Source organism: Armigeres subalbatus, unplaced genomic scaffold (genome assembly GCF_024139115.2).
Source record: "Armigeres subalbatus isolate Guangzhou_Male unplaced genomic scaffold, GZ_Asu_2 Contig361, whole genome shotgun sequence".
Classification (NCBI taxonomy): Eukaryota; Metazoa; Arthropoda; class Insecta; order Diptera; family Culicidae; genus Armigeres; species Armigeres subalbatus.
In genome coordinates this window covers 24,132-46,179 of record NW_026943110.1, presented here as the reverse complement: position 1 = coordinate 46,179, position 22,048 = coordinate 24,132, and the positions used below count along the sequence as shown (strand labels likewise).

Here is a 22,048-nt window from a genome sequence, read left to right as displayed (position 1 = left end):
AACATCGAAATATATTATTCTCTTCTGTAGGCATACAAAGTATGCCAATTTGTACTATGTAGTTTTTTGCTACCTACTTACTCTCTATTCTATTCGAAATGTTACACTTACACCCTGTATTGATTGTTCTTTTTGTGTTGTTCCCATGCGCACCGCCATGACGGTGTGAATATCAACAGCAGTGGCGATTCCTTAACCTCAAACTATCTGGTCAACGAACTTGAATTTGCATTTACACAGGATTTTGTTTTTACACGATTTTTTTTTCGCTCGTATTTTTGATCGTGTGACTTCAATTTGCCACCAAACTCTTCGCAACATGTTTCAAAAAATCCAGAATAAATCAAAGAAAAATCACATGATAATTAACATACGTTAAACATTTAGGATGAATGGAAAATTGAGAAAATGTAAATCGCGTAAAAACAAAATCCAGTGTATTTTTTTTTTTTTTTTTTTTTTTTCTTCTTTATTAAAGAGGCTTTCAGCTCTTGACTGGTTCACCTCTGGAAAAAGAGAGGAAAAAAAAAGGAAGGGCCAGAAGGGCTCAACCTTCGCTGTCAGTCACTGTCATTTTCAGCTAGTCCGTGGTTTCGTGCCTTGTCAATATCTTTTAATCCGTGGTGGTTCCATGTTAGGTGTTTATCTTTTTCCGTGCCATTGTCCTAGTTAGTTTGCTTTGTTCGGTGTACAATTGTAGTAATTTCGTTGTTTCCAGTGTATATCGATGTCCGTTAGCGTGGGTCGTGTGTGTGATCCGGGTTTCTTGTTAGATGTCCTTGTAGATGTCTGCATCTTTCAAGAAGCGGATAGTTGCTGTCTCGTATGCCGGGTCGTTGGATAGTGCATCCCTTATACTACCAATCGGGTACCGCGACCTAGGGGCCTCATAGAGGGGGCACTCACATGCTCGCTGCTGTTCCTTACTTGACAGGTGTCACACATCCGGTGGAACGGACCCTGGCCGGAGAAGTCATTGCTCAGCCTGGAGTGGCCCGTCCGAAGCCGGGACAATGCGCGTTGTTCTCTCCAGTCCGCTCGATCATCCCATGATTTATTTTCCTTGTGCGTAAGTGCATGGAATAAGTAGATTTTTTTTTTTTTTTTTGCTTTCTGCTTCACAACTGCTCGGCTGAGACCTATACAGATCCATCTCGCCGCTAGTCTTGTCTTATTTTTACTTTTTCCGTGTGGCATGTAAAAAGATATTTTAGTTACTAGATAAAGATTGTCGCTACTGTTCCCTTTGTTCTGCTGTCCGAAACATGTGTGGTACATACCTGTCAAATCGTATGGATTTTCCTTCTTTGACATTTAGCTCCCCTATCCTCGCCAGCAAAAGATGTTCCGGACAGCGACAATCTTTATCTAGTAACTAAAATATCTTTTGGCATGTATTTTAGTTTCGTTTTTCCTGGTTTTTCCTGATGTTATGTTGTTTTATTGTTTGGCTTATATATCTATTTTGCATTCCGTGAGGTAATTGCATATAGATTTGTATTCTGTTTCTCGTCCATCTTTTAGTATTTCCGTTAATGGTTTGCTTCTAGTAATGATGTCGTATTTCGCTCTTTCGTCGTTGTATTTCGTACAATGGCAAATTACGTGTTCGATGTTTTCTTTGGTCCCGCAGGTATCGCAGTTCTCTGTGTCAGTCCACTTCCACCTATGTTTCCGTTCCTTGGTTAGACAGTGTCCACTACGAATCCTCGATATCATTATTTTTTCGTGCGTGTTCAGAGCCATGTTCTTGCACCATGTACCTCTTTCTGGTTCGTTATTCAATTCGTATCGATATTTCCCTTTATCATTGGCCATTTCCTGGTATAGCTGTATCCATCGATTCCATATTTCTTTTTTGGCTAGTCTAAGCGTGTCTCCTAAGGTTAATGTGTCCTGTGGTCTCGTCGTTGCTTGGAAGGCTGCTTTGTCAGCTAAATCGTTCCCCAAGACGTCAATGTGACTGGGGATCCATTGAATTCTTATCGTCCATTCTCGAAGTTGATTTCTTAGTTTATTGATGTCATAAACTAAGAATTTATCGTTTGCGTTGTTACTGTTCTTGATAGCTTCGCATGCGCTTTTGGAGTCCTTAAAAATTACAGTTTTTCGTGGTTCTGTACGTATTTTAGTGCTTCTCGAATGGCTAGAAGTTCTGCGTTGGATATGCTATAGTTTTCGTTGATTTTCCTTGATACTTCCGTGTTGTTCTGAGTGTCGATGAATGCAATAGCTGTTCCATTTGATGTCTTCGAGGCGTCCGTGTATAATTTGTAGTAGTCTTTGTATTTTGTTTCGATCATCTCCATAACATGTGCTTTAAGAAGTTGTTTATTTGAGTTCTCCTTCTTACCCTCTACATGGTCCACCTTAGTATGTACATCTGTCTGTCTTAGATTCCATTCGCTGATCTGCTTGACGCTATCTATGTCTTTGCATATAATCTGGTGTATTACATCGTTGTGGAGTTCTGCTACTTCTGTTAGGTAACTGTTGTTTGTAGTAAAGCAATTGTTTGGACCGTGGTGGTATTTCAGTTTGATTGCTTCTCTCAGTGTGAGCCATTCTGTTCTCAACTTCATCGGCATTTCTCCGCTTTCTGCTAGTAAGGTGTTTATTGGCGTCGACTTAATGTATCTCATGGCCGATCTGATATATGCGTTTAACGTGGTTTCGAGCTTATTCAGGTTAGTTTTAGCGGCTTTTCCGTAGATAGATGATCCGTATTCAAGCTTTGAACGTATTAGTGCATCTCCTATTTTAAGCATGGTCTCTGGATTTGCCGGACTCTTTTCGGCTTTTTCTTTTACATACTCGATATGTTTTCTATGTTTTAGAGTTTTGTCGCCACATATCCTAGGTACTTGTGTACGTTCACTAGTTGTATTTCTTCATTCCCCAGTTTGATTCGTATTTTAGCGTCAGGTGATCTTCCGAAGTTGATAGCGGCACATTTTACTGGGTTTAACTCTAGGTTAAGTTGTTTTAGCTCTTCATTCATCCTCTTCATAAATTGGTTCGCCTTCCGCGATATTTCTTCTTCTTCCCCTATGATGATTCCTGCGAAGTCATCGCCAAATTGTGGTAATATTACTCCTTCGTCATTGAGCTTGTGGATGTCTTTCGTGTACAAGTTGAATAGAACCGGGGACAAGGGACATCCCTGAGGCAGTCCCTGACTTGTTTGCATGCGTTCTTGTCCGTTTGTTGTGTTTAGAACCATCTCTCGTATTCTTAAATATTCGTGTATCCAATGTATCAGACCGTATGGAAAGTTGTTGTCAATTAACTTCTGTATTAGTTTAGTGGTGTTTACCCTATCGAATGCCTTACTGATGTCTGCAAATATCACGATGCATCCTTTCTTTTCTTGCTTCGCTTGCATGATGGTATTGACCATGTAGCTTACACATCCGATCGCCGAATGGTTCTTTCGAAAGCCGAATGATAATTCCGGCAGTAATTTATTCGCTTCAGCATATTCGTACAGTCTATCCTTGACTACTCCATTTATGCTCTTCAGAAAGACATTCAGTAATGCTATCCCTCTCTTTCCTTCGATTGAGGTCGGATCGTGGTTCGCCTTTTGAATGAGGATTAATTTTACCTCACGCCATTTTTCTGGTATTTTTTTACTTCGCCATACGGTATTCAATTTTTCGTAAATCTCGAGGAGAATTTCTCGTTTGAGATTTTTCAGTATTCGATAGGAAATGTTATCCAGACCAGGAGTGGAGTGATCTTTTTTCCTTAATATTGTTCTGTCAAATTCCTCTGTTGCGATGGCCGAATCGTATTTTGGGTGATCCTCTAGTTCTTTCCATTTCAACGTTGTGTCTGAGCTTTGGTTTCCGTATGTTGAGCTCAAAAATCTTTTTGCTATGTCCTGTTGGACCACATGTTGCGCTGCTTTCTTTTTCCCGGTTAGTGCCGCATCCGCTCCTCGGACGATATTCCACAGTTGTGCCGGCGGCGTGTCCTTGTCGATTTTCGATCTGAGTTCGTGGATGTCCTTGCGTTTAGCTGATCTAATCAGTTTTTTTAATTTTGCCTGTGCTTTTTGAAATTGGAGCTGACTCTGGAGATTGCGTTCCTTGTTGTACTTTCTCAAACATATCCTTTTGTAATTGTATGCCTGTTGTATTTCCGCCGTCCACCATCGTTTCCAGGTAATTGACTTTTTGTTTCGGATGACATAGCTTGCATTTTCTATCGCCTCATCGAAAATCAGCTGCATTTCCTCGACGTCGTATATGTATTGGGGTTGGATTCTGTTGATCGCTTCTATCGCCTTATCTACGTTGACTCTTTTTATGGTTGTTTCTGCTATTGGTAGGGTGATTTGTATCTCCATTATGACAGTCAGGTGTGAACCGCCGAATGTGTGATCCTGAGCTTCCCATATGAATTTTTTTAATGCTAGGGTGATATCTATCGCTGACGGTCTTGCATCCACCCTCGGAATTGTTGTCATGTTTCCGTCGTTAAGTACTGTCAGTCTAGTGTTTTCTAATGCTGTGGAAATGGCTTTTCCTCTCGCGCAAGCCGCTCTCGTGTCGTCCCAAATCGGATGATGTGCGTTGACGTCCCCGGCTACGATGACTTCCTCTTCCCGCCTATCAACTGAATCTATCAATTCTGCTATTTTGCTTCTACTTCTCTTGTTATGGTTGCCTCTGGGGTGCATACATCGAAAAAACTGTTAGCGGAAAGTCCATATTCAGTATTTTGACCCTACTACTTCTACCGGGTGGAACGAGCTGGTATTGATTTCCTGATATTCTACATCGTCTCTCAAAAGTATTGCAACCCTCCATATCCTTCTACTCTACGTTTACTGACAAAATTGTATCCTTTAATCCTAAAGTTTTCACCTTGTTTTAACCATATTTCCTGTAGACATGCTATTTCTATCTTTTCTTGATTTAGGAGAAACGTTAATTCTTCTCTTTTTTCTGTTGGTCTAATTGATTGAATGTTCGATTGTAGTAGCTTGATTGACTTATTCATGATTATTTTCTTCGTATTCTTCTAGACTCGGTTCTTCGATTTCTATGTTTTCTCCCATATCAATTATCACTTCTTTCAATACTGTGCTGATCTTAATGATTAGTCCTTCCAGTGACGCCAGGTCCTGATCTACTTTTAGTTGATCTTCGATTGCACATTGTAGTTTAACCACTTTTCCTACCACTTTCCAATTTTCTTCTACCCTATGCATTCTTCTTTTTAGTTTTCTGATCTCTTCAACCATTTCTCGTACACTTTCTCTTTGGCTAGGATTCTCGCCTTCGTCCGTTCCACTGTGTCTTATTTTCCGGTTTTTTGGGTTTCTTTGCTTGTAGACCGTTTCTTTGCTTCTTGAATGTTGTCTGCTTCTTCTTACCATGCCTCCTAGATTCGTACTTGTTTCGTTTTCATCATCCAGATCACTGTTCAGCTCAGGGAATTCGTCCATTCCGGCTAAGAGGGCGTACCGGTTGCTTTCCTTTGGAAACTTCTCCAGCGCTTCCGTCATTGTAATCCGTTCCTTTTGCATAACTTCCTTTATTTTCCTTTGTCGAGCTCTCTCCGGACACTTTCGATCCTTTGCTTCATGTTGCCCCTTGCAATTTATGCATTTCGTTTATTCTTCGCATTCCGGATGATCATGCATTCCTCCACAATTTCCACATTTCTTGGGTTTCTTGCAGTCTTTCGTTTTGTGGTTATACATCCAACAGTTGGCGCATTGTTTGATGGGGAACAGATATATTTCCACCTTGAACGGACATCCATAAACCCACACCGTTCCTGGATGGTCCTTTCCCTTAAACGTTATCTTCACTTGATCCGTAGTCCTCAGCTCCTCTTCCCTTCCTTTTCTCTTGACTCGTTCCACACGCGTTACTTCCTGATCCGAATCCATTTGCTCCATGATCTCTTCTTCCTGAAACTCTTCGGTACACCCTTGATTAGTCCAATAATTTCGTTCTTCACACTGGGGTTGTATTTCTTCAGGCCTGTTCCATCTAATCTTTTGTCATTTATTTTGTTCGCCTCTCCTGCTGAACTGAACGAGATTCTGAACCGGTATCGTCCCACATTCTGGATGTCCTTGAATCCAGTGATCCCGTTGTTGGCGAGTATCCTCCCTATCTCCGCCGGATGCTTGAGCGTTGACTTTTCCACATCTGTTGGCTCCACGAATACTATTGCTGCGCCTGCTTCTTCCTGCGTATCTTTTCCTGATTTTTCTTCTTCTACTTGTCGTTCGTCCTGCTGTTTCCTTGCGGGCTGTGTCGTTCCTCTCGTCTGCCTCACATTAACCAAGTTTTGTGAGTTTCCATACTTGTTTCTTGTGATTATTTGGGTTCTTGGTTTACTGCCACTCATTTTCAGGTTATGTCTTTGGTATTTTCAAACTCTTCCAATTTTTCACTAATTTCTCTTCGTAAAACTATTTACTATCACTTATTCTAACACTTAAGGTTGTAAATTTATGTTTAACTATTTAAACTTTTCTCTTTGGCGATATTTTAAAAGAATTATTTGTTGACAAAAATCAACGTGTCGGTTCACTCGCTTCTTCAACAACCTCTGGAATAAGTAGATTTCAATAAGTCTAATCGAATCTGGTAATTTTATTTTCTTTTTGGACTGTCAATCGAAATCGAAATTTTCCATTTTTCTGTCATGGGGGCGGTCCTTCATCAGTAGAATCATGGGAATTTGACATGGCATGACATAGAAAATGAGGTTTAAAATGCCTTTACAACGTTATAAAAAATTTTTGGTCGCACAATTTTTAGTTTTTGGGGTTAGAAATTTAACAACCTCTTTTCTCATCGCACACGCAGCCCGCAGTGACGGGCTGGCAGCCGTGTCATTCTACTCTCTTAGTAGGGCCAGATGACACCGACCCGAAACGGAAGGTTCGGCGGCAACCACAAAGGGGACACATATAGCAATGAGTTCTCATAATTCCATTCAAAACGCGTTAGAGATGGAGATGGTGGACCCCTTTGCCAAAGGGGGTTCAGCGAGGTCTTCTACTAGAGAGGGGGAGAACGGAGCGACGTAGAGTAGCAGCACCGAAGTATCTACAGTGCTGGTAGGGAGTAGCCCTATCAACAAGCCTGGTGGCTTGTTGTGGCCCTACCTGAGATACGGATGGTGACCGAGAAACTCGATAACATTATCGAGTTTATAAGCGGAAAGCAAAACACCAACAAGGAACTGAAACCAAGCCTGTTGGTGCTTCGGCAAGCTGTTCAAGTCGCAAGACAAGAAAAGGACGCTTTCATTAGGCGTGTAGCGGGAACAGAGAAGGCCGCAAAAAGTACCTACTAGCGGTGCCTTCTCCTCCACCAGCGGTGCTACTATGGCCCAAGCCATGGAGGGCAAGAAAACGTCTAACCCGAAACGGTCCATATGTGCAACCATAAAGGCCAAACGTCGTCTGGACGGTGCACCGGATCCCGAAGGGCGTTGGTGCAAGAAGGTTAAAAGCACCAAACAGGCGCAAGCTGCTGGGCCACAGAAGTGTGTTACAGTTCAGAAATTGAGCCACATTATTCTTGTTTGTTTGCGTAGTACCCACCCAATTACAACCCTGTTGTGCAACCGGCGAACGGTCAGCTTCTCGATAGCCAGACAGTTGTTTACATCTGATATACCATTGTTCTTCACGGACTGTACTCTACCGGTGCAGCGATCGTCGATAGGTATATAATTGGATAGAGATATCTAACCACGGAAGGCTCTGCGCTATGCATCGTGTTGGGATGAGAGTCTTTAGAGAGACTAAGCATATGGAGATTTGGGCTAGAGTCGAATGATAGGGAGATTAGAGAAGACGGCCAGTTGGAATGTACATAGGTCAGAGAAGATTAGTTAGTTGCAAAGAGGTCGTCGGGAAATCTGTATCGCTTGCTGATATGCATGAAGAATTGTGTAGTTTGTAATTAAAGTAGTTATAATGTCGGGAAATAAATGTAGAGTGTGGACTGAATTAGTGTAAGAATAAACTGTTTTACGGGAATAAAGTGTACATTTTCTGGTATAATCGAGTTGTGCGAGTGGTATGCTTAGTGAAAGAAGAACCATTAAGACAATCATTTACAAGACAAGGATTATTGTTTCCCTCTGAAGCCATATTGGGCAGTGTTCATTTCATACCACCCATCTGTGAGTCCAAATTACGTGTTGGTGTTCTGGCGATCATCATTTAGTTCCGCTGAATCGAAGGTAGATAGGACCAGGCCCAACATATGGTCCATCGAACCGGATGAACTCCGATTGACATTTAAGATTTGGACCGACAAAACCTGAAGTTTACGCCAAAGTTAAACTTGTTGGAAACCGCGGAAGTGCATTGTGTACCATTGTCTGTGAATACAATCACTCTCTTGTGCCATCGTGGAACGTTGGAAACGCGGAACATTACCTCAATGATTGGCGCCATTGGTCTGCTCCGGCTCTACAGCTACGACATTTTGGAATTTGATACACTACGGCATTCTGACAACATCTATGACTTGTGGCTACAATCGGTTTGGAATCGACATCATACGGGAGATTGTAGCATAGAATACTGAGTCTGGACGACTTTCTGTTTGCACAGGTAAGCTTTATAAACTCAGTATATGTCTGCCGAAGCATATTTCGCATCGATACTAACACAACAATCTCGACCCTACGACCATTCGGGAACCTGCGTGACGAATAACGACGGAGACTCACCATATACTGAAGTGCTCAAGATCAACTACTACCGAGGAGCTACAACAAGGCAATTGGTGCTACGTCAATTGGGGTTACAAACTGGTTTTGCCGCTGGACTTGACCTACCTTATCTTCAATTCAATTTGGAACGGGTAAACGGATGTTTGTGCCAGATACACTGAATCGGCACGTCTTCCTGTTTCCACAGGTAAGCTATTATATTCAGTATATGTCGGCCGAAGCCAATTCTGGAACGATACTAATTACACGATTTCGACATTCACCTATCTACCTGTTCGAGCAACTTAATTGCTGTTGGGAGCGTGACTGGAACGAATTGCACCACACTGGACCTGACTACGACTAGATGACAATTGATGCCTTTTACATACGAATTCTGCGACAACATAAAGTATTTCTGGACATCAGTATAGCAGCACGCCTGAAGAAGAGGTGGCGCAACGGGTTTTCTGTCCAGGTAAACTATTTTAACAGTATATGTCTCGAAGCAAGGGCTCAGATATACACCTGATTAAATCAAATTCATCCTCTTCGAATGATTGTGCGTGATTTTCTGGCTGAGTAAATTGTGATTATCTCGAATCATAATTGTATAATTGGCTCCTTATCTTTGGAATTTATTGGCAAGGTTGGCCTGCCCAGCTGTTAGTTTCTCCAGGTGAGACAACAGTATATGTCCAGCCGTGGCTTGACACTTTTGATACTACATAAATCCTACCTTTCCTTTTGGTAAATCGTGTGACAATATTTTCGGAGTTGTTTGAGAACATCGAGCGATTGACGCAGTAGTATTTCGAACAGTTTGTGCTTGGGACATCACGCAACAGTTTTCCAGCTAGGTAAATTAACCTTGGACAGTATATGCCCTGTCGAAGTAAGGATCTACTGCGGAAGTCTACATTGCAATTTGTATATTTTCTAACAATCGCTCTGAGTCACAACATGCCGGCGACAACGAAAAGGAAGACAACTTCGCTGAAGGTGCTGATGACCAAGTTGGGAGAGTACCAAAGTTCTTTCAACGACATTTGGGAATTCGTGGAAGACGTTCCAGCCGACGCCGTAGCTTTCGATATGTCCATCCGGATAGAGCGATTAGACGAACTGAGGGAGAAGATAGAGAACACTATTATCGAAGTGAAGTCACACTCCAGCTACAGCGAAGAGAAATACCCCATCGATAGCAGAAGGAAAGATTTCAGCGTGCGCTTCTACAAGATGAAGGCTTTCCTCATGGATCAGTTGAAGCAACTACAGGAGCCTACACCTATATTAGATCGGTCATTTCATGCAGGAGAATCATCAGTAGGGGGTAGTTTAGATCACGCTCGCTTACCGCAGATTAGGTTACAGGTTTTCAATGGAGACATTAATGAATGGCTCAGCTTTCGCGATCTGTTCACCTCACTAATTCACTGGAGAACAGATTTGCCTGAAATAGAAAAATTTCATTATTTGAAGGGTGTCTCCAGGGTGAGCCAAAGGGCTTAATAGATCCGATCCAAATTACTAAGACCAATTACCAGGTTGCCTGGAACCTGTTAGTTGAGCGGTACAGCAATAGCAAACAGTTGAAAAACGGCAGGTGCAGATTCTTTTGATCTACCCGTTCTTGCTAGGGAGTCAGTAGCTGATTTACACAAACTCGTCGACAGTTTCCAAAGAGCTGTACAAACACTCGATCAGATAATTCAACCAGGAGACTACAAGGACCTTCTTCTGATCAACCTGCTAATTTCGCGTCTGGATCCTACAACAAGACGAGGTTGGGAGGAATTCTCATCGAGCAAGGACCAAGAAACACTTAAGGATCTGACTGGGTTTCTTCAGCGACGAATCGGAGTACTAGAAGCAATACCACCACGACAAGTGGACATCCGGGCGATGCAAAGGCATGCAGTTTCATGCAGTGAAAACTAGCTTTAACACTGTTCAGGAGTCCAGTAAAGGTTGCGTTTGCTGCTCGGCGGACCATTTTCTCTTTCAGTGTCCAGTATTTCAAAAAATGACGTCATCTGACAAGGAGGCATTGTTACGTGCTCATGGCCTCTGCCGTAATTGCCTTAAACAAGGTCATCAAGCAAAGGATTGTCGTTCAAAATTCTCGTGCCGAAAATGCAGAGGGCGCCATCACACGCTAGTTTGCTTTAAACCTGAGAGAGATGGAAATGGGGCTGCGAACACTTCTACAAATACCAGTAACCTTCCTGCCAAGCTACCACAAGGCACGTCATCAAATCATCCTCAGATAATCAACATGGCGATATCTGATGCCACAGTATCCAACTCTGCTCGATGTTTTTCGTCTCAGGCATTGCTAGCTACAGCAGTGGTGATCATCAAAGATGATTACGGAAATCAGTTTCCGGCGAGAGCCCTTTTAGACTCCGGATCGGAGTGTAACTTCCTCACCGAACAAATGAGCCAACGTCTGAAGGTGACTAGGAATACGGTGGACATTTCCGTCCTAGGAATAGGCCAATCGGCGGCCAAGGTTAACCAGCGTGTCCGAGCTGTGGTGTGCTCAAGAGTTTCAAGCTACTCTCGTGAGTTCAATTTCTTGGTTCTTCGAAGAGTGACCGCAAATCTTCCCACTACATCAATTGATCCCATAGGGTGGAAGATCCCAGACGGAATCGAACTGGCTGATCCAACATTCTTTATTTCAAGAACTGTGGACTTGGTGCTAGGCGTTGAAGCATTTTTTGATTTCTTCGTGACGGGTCGGCAGTTACCATTGGGGGATCAGTTACCAATCTTGACCGAGTCAGTATTTGGATGGGTCGTTTGCGGAGGAACTTCACTTTCAAGTCAAACGCCGATCACATGCCATATATCGGCATCCAAAGAGTTAGAAATGATGGTGGCTCGATTTTGGTCCTGTGAGGAAATCGAGTTGTCAAGGACATATTCTCCAAAACAAACCCGCTGTGAACAACTATATGTAAACACCGTTCAACGTGACACAGACGGTCGATATACTGTATCCATTTTGAAGGATGGAGACGAATTCAAGTCTTTAGGTGAATCTCATGATATCGCAATTCGACGTCTCCAAGGAACAGAGCGACGACTGGCAAAGGATGCCAGACTACGAGAGCAGTATACAGCATTTATGGAAGAATATTTGGCATTAGGGCACATGCAACCTGTAGACGACACTCACGATGCGGTAAAGCGATGCTATTTACCGCACCACCCGGTGATAAAGGAGGCGAGCACCACCACAAAGCTTCGCGTCGTATTCGATGCTTCTAGTAAGACGACTACAGGGGTCTCATTGAACGATACTTTGCATGTTGGGCCCGTTATACAAGAAGACTTACGGTCTATAATTCTGCGCTGCAGAACAAAGCAAGTTATGCTGGTGTCTGATATCGAAAAATGTTCAGGCAAATCAAGGTTTTACCAGAAGACAGGCCATTGCAGTGCATACTATGGCGAAAGCATCCAACTCAAGATGTTGTGACGTACGAACTTGGAACAGTGACGTACGGAACCAAATCAGCGCTGTTTTGGCCACAAGGACGCTGCAACAGCTGGTGGCGGATGAGGACAATGTTTCCCACAGGCAGCGAAGGCTATTCTAGAAGACACGTACGTGGATGACGTGATTACAGGAGCAAACACGATTGAAGAGGCGACAGATCTACGGAAGCAACTCGTAGAGATGCTGCAATGCGGAGGATTCCGCCTGCGAAAGTGGGCTTCAAACGAAGCAGCAACATTGCAAGGGTTGACCCAACAAGAACTTGCATATCCGGATACAACAGGGATAGAATTAGATCCAGATTTCGCAGTTAAGACCTTGGGACTTACGTGGGTTCCATCAGCAGATGAATTTCGGTATCAGTTCAAACTTTCAGACTTGGACGTTAGTGAATCAATTACCAAACGTAAGATTTTGGCATCGGTAGCAAGTTTATATGATCCTCCAGGCTTGCTAGGACCTGCGATCACGATGGCCAAGATCTTTCTCCAAGAACTATGGACATGGAGGAGCGAAGATGGGCATAAACTCGATTGGGATGACCCAGTACCATCAACGGTGGGTGAGCGTTGGCGTAAATTCTACGAACTGCTACCAATGCTGAATCAAATTCGCATCAGCCGATGCGCAGTCATTCCAAAGTCAGTCTCACTACAACTTCACTGTTTCTCGGATGCTTCTCAACGTGCTTATGGGGATGCATCTATTTACGTAGTCAGGATGCAGAAGGAACAACAACTATTGAACTCCTAACATCAAAATCTAAAGTGGCGCCGTTGAGGTGCCAGACTATACTACTCGGTTGGAGCTCTGTGGAGCTCTTCTCACGGCACAATTATTCGAAAATGTTCAACAGTCCCTCAAAGATGATGTCGCAGCGTATTTTTGGACAGACTCGACTTGCGTATTGCGTTGGCTTCAAGCACCACCCTCACTTGGGCACCTTTCGTCGCCAACAGGGTTGCCAAAATCCAGGCAATCACGGAACATTTTCAGTGGCGTCACGTAGCAGGTGTTCATAATCCAGCAGATCTGATATCCCGTGGGCTATCTCCAGAGCAACTAATACGGAACCGATTTTGGTGGAATGGGCCAAATTGGTTAGAAGATGATGAAAGCGAGTGGCCTATAATGATTGATTCAACAGAGGAAGACGATAAGCTGATCGAAAAACGTACAACTACAGTAGCAGCAACAACAACTTCGGCAAAAAACTTTATCGACACGTACATCAGTAAATTTTCTAATTATACAAATCTCGTACGATGCACTGCAGTGTGGCAACGATTGATAAGGCGTCTACAAAATCGTTTGGTTGGAGATTCCAAGAGAACGCTCACTTGTTCGGAATTCCGAGTAGCAGAAAATACCCTCATTCGTTTGGTTCAACACGATTCCTTCCATGAGGAGTGCATTTCAATTGCAAATCGAAGGCTGGTCTCTAGAAAATCACCTTTAAAGTGGCTTCATCCGTATCTTTCCGAAGATCAGCTTCTACATGTTGGCGGAAGGCTTATTCATTCAAACGAACCCGAAAGTACAAAGCATCCATTGGTCCTGCCGGCACACCATCAGTTTACAAGACTGCTTATGGAACATTATCATCGCCTTTTATTGCATGCCGGACCTCAACTTCTACTCACCACTGTTCGTTTAAGGTTTTGGCCTTTGGGAGGTAGGAATATGGCTCGTCAAGTTGTTCACCACTGCGTTACGTGCTTCAGGGCAAAACCAACACCACCCAGAGTAACAAAAAGTTAGAGGTTAGACTCTGTTAGGGATTGGTTAGATATGCTAATCTTCGCAAACATAACCATTTTCATGTTTTATGCTGATGTTGATTTTATTTTTCATTTTGACAGTTCTTCTCGTTCGACATCGGTGCCGGCCGGCATCGATTGCTGTTGTGAAAAAAATGGAGACTGAATCATTTCGAATTGGTATTGAGCTGTTTTGAGGTTTTCAGCAAATAAAAATCCCACCGAAGCTGAAATTCGATCGTTTGGGTGTGCGGCATTTCAACATCGGTGAATAACGTGCTACAATCGGCAAATGAATCCGGATGACGAACTCTGGATTACCCTGGCTTCGGAGTAAAATCTCTGAAAAACAAATATGTGTTTGAGCCATTGGAACCGGAATGTTGTTTCCATCGCCCACCGGGAAAAGATTACAGGTAGCTGGCAGCAATACGGTACCGTATCACATCTGGCTGCACGGAACATCCAAGGACTAATCATGTAAGTTTTCTCTGCAAATGTAAATTTATAATGTTTATATTGAATTTTGCCTCCATGATTTACACCAAGCAGTCAATGCCAGTCAGAATCCCGAAAGCGAACGCAGGTAACCAGCGTATGTTCAAATTACCCTATCGACGCTGAAATTTGAGCGTTTGCCTGTTTGGCGTTTTAACACCGGCGAATAACACACTCTTGTTTCGTATCGTCGTAGTGGAGGAGTTCCTTCCGGCTGATCGGAATATCCAAGGATTAATCACGTGAGTATTCTCTGCACATGTGGGTTCATTATATGTATTCATATTGAATTGTGTTTTCAGGATTTGCACCATGTAGGCAATTCCAGCCGGAATCCCGAAAGAGAATGCAGGTACCCAGCAGCGTAGGTAAAAATGATCAAACAAAAATACCATCGAAGCTGAAATTCTAATGTTTGACTCTTCTGCGTTTCAACACCGGGGACAGAACAACAATAATCGGCGTATAACACCTGCAGAGCCACCGGAAACAAAATATTATTTTCATTGCCAGGCAGGATTCTGGTACCATATCGCATCCGGCTATTCGGAATATTCAAGGATTAATCATGTAAGTTTTCTCTGCAAATGTAAATTCATTATGTTGATATTGAATTTTGTCTCCAGGATTTGCACCATGTAAGCACTGCTAGTCGGTATTCCGGAAGAGAACGCTGGTGCCCAGCAGACTAATGGCGGTAAGCTCCAACGAGGATAATACCAGATTTAATCTGGATTTTCTTTAATCCAGTATTAAAGTTAATACTTCGAACGGTAAGCACCAAACCGGTAACAAATTTTAAGAACGCAGCCATACTAATGATGTTTGCGTGAGACGAGGGCGGCAGTGCAAACTGGCCAGCTGATTTTGTTTATGTTTTGTCCAGGCAGATTTTTTATTAAGTGGTTTTAATCGGTGCTCACAATTTCTGTTTTATTTGCGTAGTTTAATAATTGATATATAGGTATTTATACAAGGTAATTATTATTAATAATTAGATGACTCCAGTTTTATATTGGTTTATTTAAAACTTACAGCAAGCGGAATATAACTAGGATGGCAAGATCCGATCCTTTCCTACAGAGATACTCTGTGCCGGCGATTTTCGGATTGCATGACCTACGGATGAATTTACTTTTTTATGGCGTATCCAAAAGTATAATCAATAGGATGATCAATCGAGAATCGGACTGCGGATTCGCACATGGATTTTTTTATGCGCTGACGACCTCCTCCGGCAGATGCCCGATAAATTGAACGTTTGTCGTAACGCTGATTGGCGAAATCGAGGGCCCGTGATGGTACTTAGTTTGACGAATGATTTTCAGCTGGGAATTTCCAGTAGTGCTTCAACTCAGCAGCTGGTTTTAGAACAATTCATCGGTTCATTACGAATTGCAACTAAACGAAGAAATGATTAACGAAATGATCAATAGTAGAAAATTGTTGATACTATCAAAATGATCCAAAGGAAGTGATAAATAAATTATTTATGCAGTATTGAAAAAAGCCTTATTGAAAGAAATACTATGCACCATCAGCGTTTGATTGATATTGCGTCTTCCCTAAAGTACACCAAAGTATCGCGTATGTTAATTTCTCCTGAACACTCCTGAGAGAAGCTTGAGAAATTGCTAAAGACTACCAGAAATTAATCCTGCGAAACTTCAGAAGGAATTTCTGAAGACTTCTTTAGAAATTCAGGAAGAGTTTTAAAAGGAATTCCACGATGAATCATTAGAGACTTTTAGGAGAAATAACTTGGCGGAATCCCTAGAAGAATTACTACAGTAATCACTGGAGGAAGCCCTATAGGTATATCTGAGGAAATATAAGAAGAAATTCTGATATTCTACATCCTGATATTCCAACTTGAATTCTTCTAGGAATTCCTCCACTAATTTCAGAAGCATCCTATTTTTCTTCAGAATTTTTTTCGTGGATCGTTTAAGAAACTCTTCGTGTAATTCCTCTCTCTTCTTGATGTTCATCCGGCTATTCTCTTCGCAGTTTCTTCAGTAATTTCCAAAGGATTTTCTCCGTAATTGTCCTTTTGTTGCAATTACTTATTTGATTGATCCTTGATTTTTTTAAAGGAATAACTTCTTATTTTTCCTAACATTCCTCCTAAGGCTCTTTCTAAAATTCCTTTATGACTTTTGCTTAAATCCCTCCAGGAACTCATCATGTAGTCCACGTTCCTCCAGGGTCTCCTCATGGAGTTTCCCCAGGGTTTCCTTATGGTGTTCCTTCAGGATCTCATCAAGGGGGTCCTACAGGATGGCCTCCTGGAGCTCCTCCAAGTTCTTCTATAGTTCTTCTATCTGTTCCTGGGGTTCCTTCAGGATCTCCTTCTGGAGATCCTCCAGAATCTGTTCTTGGAGGCGCTCAATGATTTGCTCCTGGAGTTCCTTCAGGATATTTTTACTAAATTCCTCCAGGATATTCTCCTGCAGTACCTCCAAGATCTTCTCCTGCAGTATCTCCAGCATCTTCTCCTGGAGTTCCTCCAGAATCTTCTCCCGGAGTTCCTCCAGGATCTTCTCCTGGAGTTCCTCCAGGATCTTCTCCAAGATCTCCTCCTGGAGTTCCTCCAGGATCTCCTCCTGGAGTTCCTCCAAGATCTCCTCCTGGAGTTCCTACAGGATCTCCTCCTGAAGTTACTCCAAGATCTTCTCCTGGAGTTCCTACATGATCTTCTCATATAGTTCCTTCAGGGTCTTCTCCTGGAGTTCCCCCAGGATCTTCTCCTGGAGCTCCATCAGGATCTGCTCTTGGAGTTCCTTCAGGATCTGCTCTTGGAGTTCCTCCAGGATCTGCTCTTGAAGTTCCTCCAGGATCTGCTCCTGGAGTATCTCCAGAATCTTCTCCAGCATCCTGGAGGAACTTTATGAGAAGATCCTGGTGGAACTTTAGGAGGAGATCCTGGAGGAATTTGAAGTAGGGTTCCTGGGGGAACTCCAGTATTAGATCTAGTAGGAACTCCAGGAGAAGAACCTGGGAGTACTCCAGGATTAGCTCCTTGAGAAACTCCAGGTAAAGAGATTGGAAGAGTTCAACGAAAAAAAAGCAGATCCTGATGGAACTCCAGAAGAAAGTCATGTAGGACCTCCAGGAGAAGATCTTGAAGGAAATTCAGGATGAACTCTAACTTTGGGAGGAGATTATAGAGAAACTCCAGGAGGAGATCCTTGAAGAACTCGACGAGGTAAACCTGAAGTATCTCCAGGAGAGAATCTATCTCTGGAGAAGCTCCAGGAGAAGAATCTAGAGAAGCTCCAGAAGATGTATCTGAAAGAACTCCACGAAACTTTGAAAGAAGATCCTGAAGGAACTCTAGGAGCAGATCCTGATGGAACTCCAGAAGAAGATCCTGAAGGAACTACAGGAGAAGATCCTGGAGGAACTCCAAAGGAGGATTTTGAAGTATCTCCAGGATTTTCACCTGGAGTTTTTCCAGAATCTCCTCCTGGAGTTCCTCCAGGATCTCCTCCTGGAGTTCCTCCAGGATCTCCTCCTGGAGTTTCTCCGAATCTCCTCCTGGAGTTCCTCCAGGATCTCCTCCTGGAGTTCCTCCAGGATCTGCTCCTGGAGTTCCTCCAGGATCTGCTCCTGGAGTTCCTCCAGGATCTGCTCCTGGAGTTCCTCCAGGATCTGCTCCTGGAGTTCCTCCAGGATCTGCTCCTGGAGTTCCTCCAGGATCTCCTCCTGGAGTTCCTCCAGGATCTCCTCCTGGAGTTCCTCCAGGATCTCCTCCTGGAGTCCCTCCAGGATCTCCTCCTGGAGTCCCTCCAGGATCTCCTCCTGGAGTCCCTCCAGGATCTCCTCCTGGAGTTTCTCCTGAATCTCCTCCTGGAGTTTCTCCGAATCTCCTCCTGGAGTTCCTCCAGGATCTCCTCCTGGAGTTCCTCCAGGATCTCCTCCTGGAGTTCCTCCAGGATCTCCTCCTGGAGTTCCTCCAGGATCTCCTTCTGGAGTTCCTCCAGGATCTCCTCCTGGAGTTCCTCCAGGATCTCCTCCTGGAGTTTATCCGAATCTCCTCCTGGAGTTCCTCCAGGATCTCCTCTTGGAGTTCCTCCAGGATCTCCTCCTGGAGTTCCTCCAGGATCTCCTCCTGGAGTTCCTCCAGGATCTCCTCCTAGAGTTCCTCCAGGATCTCCTCCTGGAGTTCCTCCAGGATCTCCTCCTGGAGTTCCTCCTGGATCTCCTCCTGGAGTTCCTCCAGGATCTCCTCCTGGAGTTTCTCCGAATCTCCTCCTGGAGTTTCTCCGAATCTCCTCCTGGAGTTCCTCCAGGATCTCCTCCTGGAGTTCCTCCAGGATCTCCTCCTGGAGTTCCTCCAGGATCTCCTCCTGGAGTTCCTCCAGGATCTCCTTCTGGAGTTCCTCCAGGATCTCCTCCTGGAGTTCCTCCAGGATCTCCTCCTGGAGTTTATCCGAATCTCCTCCTGGAGTTCCTCCAGGATCTCCTCTTGGAGTTCCTCCAGGATCTCCTCCTGGAGTTCCTCCAGGATCTCCTCCTGGAGTTCCTCCAGGATCTCCTCCTAGAGTTCCTCCAGGATCTCCTCCTGGAGTTCCTCCAGGATCTCCTCCTGGAGTTCCTCCTGGATCTCCTCCTGGAGTTCCTCCAGGATCTCCTCCTGGAGTTTCTCCGAATCTCCTCCTGGAGTTTCTCCGAATCTCCTCCTGGAGTTCCTCCAGGATCTCCTCCTGGAGTTCCTCCAGGATCTCCTCCTGGAGTTCCTCCAGGATCTCCTCCTGGAGTTCCTCCAGGATCTCCTCCTGGAGTTCCTCCAGAATCTCCTCCTGGAGTTCCTCCAGGATCTCCTCCTGGAGTTTATCCGAATCTCCTCCTGGAGTTCCTCCAGGATCTCCTCTTGGAGTTCCTCCAGGATCTCCTCCTGGAGTTCCTCCAGGATCTTCTCCTGGAGTTCCTCCAGGATCTTCTCCTGGAGTTCCTCCAGGATCTCCTCCTGGAGTTCCTCCAGGATCTCCTCCTGGAGTTTCTCCGAATCTCCTCCTGGAGTTCCTCCAGGATCTCCTCCTGGAGTTCCTCTAGGATCTCCTCCTGTAGTTCCTCCAGAATCTCCTCCTGGAGTTCCTCCAGGATCTCCTCCTCCAGGATCTGCTCCTGGAGTTCCTCCAGGATCTGCTCCTGGAGTTCCTCCAGGATCTCCTCCTGGAGTTTCTCCGAATCTCCTCCTGGAGTTCCTCCAGGATCTCCTCCTGGAGTTCCTCCAGGATCTCCTCCTGGAGTTCCTCCAGGATCTCCTCCTGGAGTTCCTCCAGGATCTCCTCCTGGAGTTCCTCCAGGATCTCCTCCTGGAGTTCCTCCAGGATCTCCTCCTGGAGTTCCTTCAGGATCTCCTCCTGGAGTTCCTTCAGGATCTCCTCCTGGAGTTCCTTCAGGATCTCCTCCTGGAGTTCCTTCAGGATCTCCTCCTGAAGTTCTTTCAGGATCTCTTCATGGAGTTGCTCCAGGATTTTCTTCTGGAGTTCCTATATGATCTTCTCCTGAAGTTCCTCCAAGATCTCCTCCTGGAGTTCCTACATGATCTTCTCCTGGAGTTCCATCAGGATCTGCTCCTGGAGTTCCTTCAGGATCTGCTCTTGGAGTTCTTCCAGGATCTGCTCCTAGAGTTCCTCCAGTATCTTCTCCAGCAGTCTCTTCTGGATTTCTTCATGGAGATCCTCCAAGATCTCTTCATGGAGTTCCTCCAGGTTATTCTCAAAGGGTTCCTCCAGGATATCCTTATGGGGTTCCTCCAGGATCTTTTCAAGAAGTTCCTCCAGGGTCGCCTCTTGGAGCTCCTACAAGTTCTTCTCCTGGTGTTCTTCCAGGATCTTCTCCGGGAGTTCTTCCAAGATCTTCTCCTGGAGTTCTTCCAGGATCTTCTCCTGGAGTTCTTCCAAAATCTTCTCCTGGAGTTCTTCCAGGATCTTCTCCTGGAGTTCTTCCAAAATCTCCTCCCGGAGTTCCTCCAGAATCTCCTCCCGGAGTTCCTCCAGGATCTTCTCCCGGAGTTTCTCCAGGATCTCCAGGATCTCCTCCCGGAGTTCCTCCAGGATCTCCTCCCGGAGTTTCTCCAGGATCTCTTTCTGGAGTTCCTCCAGGATCTTCTTCTGCAGTTCCTTCATGATCTTCTGAAGTTCCTACATGATCTTCTCCTGAAGTTCCTACATAATATTCTCATGTAGTTCCTTCAGGATCTCCTCCTGGAGTTTCTCCAGGATCTCCTCCTGGAGTTCCTCCAGGATCTCCTCCTGGAGTTCCTCCAGGATCTCCTCCTGGAGTTCCTCCAGGATCTCATCCTGAAGTTCCTCCAAGATCTTCTCCTGGAATTCCTACATGATCTTCTCCTGGAGTTCCATCAGGATCTGCTCCTGGAGTTCCTTCAGGATCTCTTGGAGTTCTACCAGGATCTGCTCCTAGAGTTCCCTCAGTATCTTCTCCAGCAGTCTTCAGGATTTCTTCATGGAGATCAGCAGGATTTCTTCATGGAGATCCTCCAAGATCTCTTCATGGAGTTCCTCCAGGTTATCCTCAAAGAGTTCCTCCAGGATATCCTTATGGGGTTCCTCCAGAATCTTGTTATGAAGTTCCTCTAGGGTCGCCTCTTGGAGCTCCTACAAGTTCTTCTCCTGGTGTTCTTCCAGGATCTTCGCCTGGAGTTCTTCCAAGATCTTCTCCTGGATTTCTTCCAGGATCTTCTCCTGTAGTTCTTCCAGGATCTTCTCCTGAAATTCCTCCAGGATCTGCTCCTGTTGTCCTTTAATGATCTTCTTCTGGAATTCCTTCAGGATCTGCTTCTGGAGATCATTCAGGTTTTTCTCATGGAGTTCCTACAGAACCTTTTTCTCGAGTTTCTCCATGAGTTTCTCCAAGTCCCTGCAAGATCGCCTCCTGGAATTCCTCCAGATACATCTTCTGGAGCTTCTCCAGGTTCTTCTTTTGTAGCTTCTCCAGATTCTTCTCCTGGAGCTCCTTCAGGTTCACCTCCTGTAGTTCCTCAAGGATCTCCTCCTGGAGTTTCTCCAGAATCTCCTCCTAAAGTTAGAGTTCATCCTGAAGTTCCTTCAAGATCTTCTTCTGGAGCTCCTTCAGATTTTTTTTCGTTGAACTCTTCCAATCTCTTTACCTGGAGTTCCTCAAGGAGCTAATCCTGGAGTACTTCCAGTATCTTCTCCTGGAGTTCCTACTAGATCTAATACTGGAGTTCCCCCAGGAATCCTACTTGAAATTCCTCCATGAGTTCCTCCAGAATCTCCTCCTAAAGTTCCACCAGGATCTTCCTTCAAAGTTCCTTCAGGATCTCCTGTTGGAGTTCCTCCAGGATCTCCTGCTGGGGTTTCTCCAGGATCTCCTGCTGGGGTTTCTCCAGAATCTCCCCCTGGATTTTCTCCAGGATCTTCTCATGGAATTCCTCCATATGACCTTTTCCTAGCGTTCCTCCAGGATTTTTTTTTGAGTTCCTACGGAATCTTTTTCTGGTGATTATCCAGGATCTCTTCCTGGAGTTCATCCAGGAGCGTCTCATGGTGTTCTTCCATGATGCCCACTTCGAATTCTTTCG

At 44.5% G+C, this 22,048-nt stretch overlaps 1 long non-coding RNA gene across 2 annotated transcripts; it reads left to right on the top strand.

Annotated features, from left to right (window-relative positions):
• The first annotated feature begins 13,999 nt into the window (after window positions 1-13,999).
• Window positions 14,000-15,984, top strand: LOC134204035 (uncharacterized). Of its 2 annotated transcripts, XR_009977758.1 has the most exons (6): window positions 14,000-14,457; window positions 14,530-14,717; window positions 14,778-14,843; window positions 14,923-15,045; window positions 15,102-15,452; window positions 15,513-15,984. It is a non-coding gene; the product is annotated as an uncharacterized LOC134204035 (long non-coding RNA). The 2 variants fall into 2 exon arrangements; XR_009977757.1 differs by having other exon boundaries at window positions 14,778-15,045.
• The last annotated feature ends 6,064 nt before the right edge of the window (window positions 15,985-22,048 follow it).